Source organism: Entelurus aequoreus, linkage group LG16 (assembly GCF_033978785.1).
Source record: "Entelurus aequoreus isolate RoL-2023_Sb linkage group LG16, RoL_Eaeq_v1.1, whole genome shotgun sequence".
NCBI lineage: Eukaryota > Metazoa > Chordata > Actinopteri > Syngnathiformes > Syngnathidae > Entelurus > Entelurus aequoreus.
In genome coordinates, this window is record NC_084746.1 from 13,224,964 (window position 1) to 13,230,165 (window position 5,202).

Genomic DNA, 5,202 nt, shown 5'->3' on the forward strand with positions numbered 1-5,202 from the left:
ATAGTGGATCTAACATAATAGTGAGAGTCCAGTCCATAGTGGATCTAACATAATAGTGTGAGAGTCCAGTCCATAGTGGATCTAACATAATAGTGTGAGAGTCAAGTCCATAGTGGATCTAACATAATAGTGTGAGTCCAGTCCATAGTGGATCTAACATAATAGTGAGAGTCCAGTCCATAGTGGATCTAACATAATAGTGAGAGTCCAGTCCATAGTGGATCTAACATAATAGTGAGAGTCCAGTCCATAGTGGATCTAACATAATAGTGAGAGTCCAGTCCATAGTGGATCTAACATAATAGTGAGAGTCCAGTCCATAGTGGATCTAACATAATAGTGTGAGTCCAGTCCATAGTGGATCTAACATAATAGTGTGAGAGTCCAGTCCATAGTGGATCTAACATAATAGTGACAGTCCAGTCCATAGTGGATCTAACATAATAATGTGAGAGTCCAGTCCATAGTGGATCTAACATAATAGTGTGAGAGTCCAGTCCATAGTGGATCTAACATAATAGTGTGAGAGTCCAGTCCATAGTGGATCCAACATAATAGTGTGAGAGTCCAGTCCATAGTGGATCTAACATAATAGTGTGAGAGTTCAGTCCATAGTGGATCCAACATAATAGTGAGAGTCCAGTCCATAGTGGATCCAACATAATAGTGTGAGAGTTCAGTCCATAGTGGATCCAACATAATAGTGAGAGTACAGTCCATAGTGGATCCAACATAATAGTGTGAGAGTCCAGTCCATAGTGGATCTAACATAATAGTGTGAGAGTCCAGTCCATAGTGGATCCAACATAATAGTGTGAGAGTTCAGTCCATAGTGGATCTAACATAATAGTGTGAGAGTCCAGTCCATAGTGGATCTAACATAACAGTGTGAGAGTCCAGTCCATGGTGGAGCTAACATAATAGTGTGAGAGTTCAGTCCATAGTGGATCCAACATAATAGTGTGAGAGTCCAGTCCATAGTGGATCCAACATAATAGTGTGAGAGTCCAGTCCATAGTGGATCTAACATAATAGTGTGAGAGTTCAGTCCATAGTGGATCCAACATAATAGTGAGAGTACAGTCCATAGTGGATCCAACATAATAGTGTGAGTCCAGTCCATAGTGGATCTAACATAATAGTGTGAGAGTCCAGTCCATAGTGGATCTAACATAATAGTGGGAGAGTCCAGTCCATAGTGGATCTAACATAATAGTGTGAGTCCAGTCCATAGTGGATCTAACATAATAGTGTGAGAGTCCAGTCCATAGTGGATCCAACATAATAGTCAAGAGTCCAGTCCATAGTGGATCTAACATAATAGTGTGAGTCCAGTCCATAGTGGATCTAACATAATAGTGTGAGAGTCCAGTCCATAGTGGATCCAACATAATAGTGTGAGAGTCCAGTCCATAGTGGATCTAACATAATAGTGTGAGAGTTCAGTCCATAGTGGATCCAACATAATAGTGAGAGTCCAGTCCATAGTGGATCCAACATAATAGTGTGAGAGTTCAGTCCATAGTGGATCCAACATAATAGTGAGAGTACAGTCCATAGTGGATCCAACATAATAGTGTGAGAGTCCAGTCCATAGTGGATCTAACATAATAGTGTGAGAGTCCAGTCCATAGTGGATCCAACATAATAGTGTGAGAGTTCAGTCCATAGTGGATCTAACATAATAGTGTGAGAGTCCAGTCCATAGTGGATCTAACATAACAGTGTGAGAGTCCAGTCCATGGTGGAGCTAACATAATAGTGTGAGAGTTCAGTCCATAGTGGATCCAACATAATAGTGTGAGAGTCCAGTCCATAGTGGATCCAACATAATAGTGTGAGAGTCCAGTCCATAGTGGATCTAACATAATAGTGTGAGAGTTCAGTCCATAGTGGATCCAACATAATAGTGAGAGTACAGTCCATAGTGGATCCAACATAATAGTGTGAGTCCAGTCCATAGTGGATCTAACATAATAGTGTGAGAGTCCAGTCCATAGTGGATCTAACATAATAGTGGGAGAGTCCAGTCCATAGTGGATCTAACATAATAGTGTGAGTCCAGTCCATAGTGGATCTAACATAATAGTGTGAGAGTCCAGTCCATAGTGGATCCAACATAATAGTCAAGAGTCCAGTCCATAGTGGATCTAACATAATAGTGTGAGTCCAGTCCATAGTGGATCTAACATAATAGTGTGAGAGTCCAGTCCATAGTGGATCTAACATAATAGTGTGAGAGTCCAGTCCATAGTGGATCTAACATAATAGTGAGAGTCCAGTCCATAGTGGATCTAACATAATAGTGTGAGAGTCCAGTCCATAGTGGATCTAACATAATAGTGTGAGAGTCCAGTCCATAGTGGATCTAACATAATAGTGTGAGAGTCCAGTCCATAGTGGATCTAACATAATAGTGTGAGAGTCCAGTCCATAGTGGATCTAACATAATAGTGTGAGAGTCCAGTCCATAGTGGATCTAACATAATAGTGTGAGAGTCCAGTCCATAGTGGATCTAACATAATAGTGTGAGAGTCCAGTCCATAGTGGATCTAACATAATAGTGTGAGAGTCCAGTCCATAGTGGATCTAACATAATAGTGAGAGTCCAGTCCATAGAGGATCTAACATAATAGTGAGAGTCCAGTCCATAGTGGATCTAACATAATAGTGAGAGTCCAGTCCATAGTGGATCTAACATAATAGTGTGAGAGTCCAGTCCATAGTGGATCTAACATAATAGTGTGAGAGTCCAGTCCATAGTGGATCTAACATAATAGTGAGAGTCCAGTCCATAGTGGATCTAACATAATAGTGAGAGTCCAGTCCATAGAGGATCTAACATAATAGTGAGAGTCCAGTCCATAGTGGATCTAACATAATAGTGAGAGTCCAGTCCATAGTGGATCTAACATAATAGTGTGAGTCCAGTCCATAGTGGATCTAACATAATAGTGAGAGTCCAGTCCATAGTGGATCTAACATAATAGTGAGAGTCCAGTCCATAGTGGATCTAACATAATAGTGAGAGTCCAGTCCATAGTGGATCTAACATAATAGTGAGAGTCCAGTCCATAGTGGATCTAACATAATAGTGTGAGTCCAGTCCATAGTGGATCTAACATAATAGTGTGAGAGTCCAGTCCATAGTGGATCTAACATAATAGTGAGAGTCCAGTCCATAGTGGATCTAACATAATAATGTGAGAGTCCAGTCCATAGTGGATCTAACATAATAGTGTGAGTCCAGTCCATAGTGGATCTAACATAATAGTGTGAGAGTCCAGTCCATAGTGGATCTAACATAATAGTGTGAGAGTTCAGTCCATAGTGGATCCAACATAATAGTGAGAGTACAGTCCATAGTGGATCTAACATAATAATGTGAGAGTCCAGTCCATAGTGGATCTAACATAATAGTGTGAGAGTCCAGTCCATAGTGGATCTAACATAATAGTGTGAGAGTCCAGTCCATAGTGGATCTAACATAATAGTGTGAGAGTCCAGTCCATAGTGGATCTAACATAATAGTGAGAGTCCAGTCCATAGAGGATCTAACATAATAGTGAGAGTCCAGTCCATAGTGGATCTAACATAATAGTGAGAGTCCAGTCCATAGTGGATCTAACATAATAGTGTGAGAGTCCAGTCCATAGTGGATTTAACATAATAGTGTGAGAGTCAAGTCCATAGTGGATCTAACATAATAGTGTGAGTCCAGTCCATAGTGGATCTAACATAATAGTGACAGTCCAGTCCATAGTGGATCTAACATAATAGTGAGAGTCCAGTCCATAGTGGATCTAACATAATAGTGAGAGTCCAGTCCATAGTGGATCTAACATAATAGTGAGAGTCCAGTCCATAGTGGATCTAACATAATAGTGAGAGTCCAGTCCATAGTGGATCTAACATAATAGTGTGAGTCCAGTCCATAGTGGATCTAACATAATAGTGTGAGAGTCCAGTCCATAGTGGATCTAACATAATAGTGAGAGTCCAGTCCATAGTGGATCTAACATAATAATGTGAGAGTCCAGTCCATAGTGGATCTAACATAATAGTGTGAGAGTCCAGTCCATAGTGGATCTAACATAATAGTGTGAGAGTCCAGTCCATAGTGGATCCAACATAATAGTGTGAGAGTCCAGTCCATAGTGGATCTAACATAATAGTGTGAGAGTTCAGTCCATAGTGGATCCAACATAATAGTGAGAGTCCAGTCCATAGTGGATCCAACATAATAGTGTGAGAGTTCAGTCCATAGTGGATCCAACATAATAGTGTGAGAGTACAGTCCATAGTGGATCCAACATAATAGTGTGAGAGTCCAGTCCATAGTGGATCTAACATAATAGTGTGAGAGTCCAGTCCATAGTGGATCCAACATAATAGTGTGAGAGTTCAGTCCATAGTGGATCTAACATAATAGTGTGAGAGTCCAGTCCATAGTGGATCTAACATAACAGTGTGAGAGTCCAGTCCATGGTGGAGCTAACATAATAGTGTGAGAGTTCAGTCCATAGTGGATCTAACATAATAGTGTGAGAGTCCAGTCCATAGTGGATCTAACATAATAGTGTGAGAGTCCAGTCCATAGTGGATCTAACATAATAGTGAGAGTCCAGTCCATAGTGGATCTAACATAATAGTGAGAGTCCAGTCCATAGTGGATCTAACATAATAGTGTGAGTCCAGTCCATAGTGGATCTAACATAATAGTGTGAGAGTCCAGTCCATAGTGGATCTAACATAATAGTGAGAGTACAGTCCATAGTGGATCCAACATAATAGTGTGAGAGTCCAGTCCATAGTGGATCTAACATAATAGTGTGAGAGTCCAGTCCATAGTGGATCTAACATAATAGTGAGAGTCCAGTCCATAGTGGATCTAACATAATAGTGAGAGTCCAGTCCATAGTGGATCTAACATAATAGTGTGAGTCCAGTCCATAGTGGATCTAACATAATAGTGTGAGAGTCCAGTCCATAGTGGATCTAACATAATAGTGAGAGTCCAGTCCATAGTGGATCTAACATAATAATGTGAGAGTCCAGTCCATAGTGGATCTAACATAATAGTGTGAGAGTCCAGTCCATAGTGGATCTAACATAATAGTGTGAGAGTCCAGTCCATAGTGGATCTAACATAATAGTGAGAGTCCAGTCCATAGTGGATCTAACATAATAATGTGAGAGTC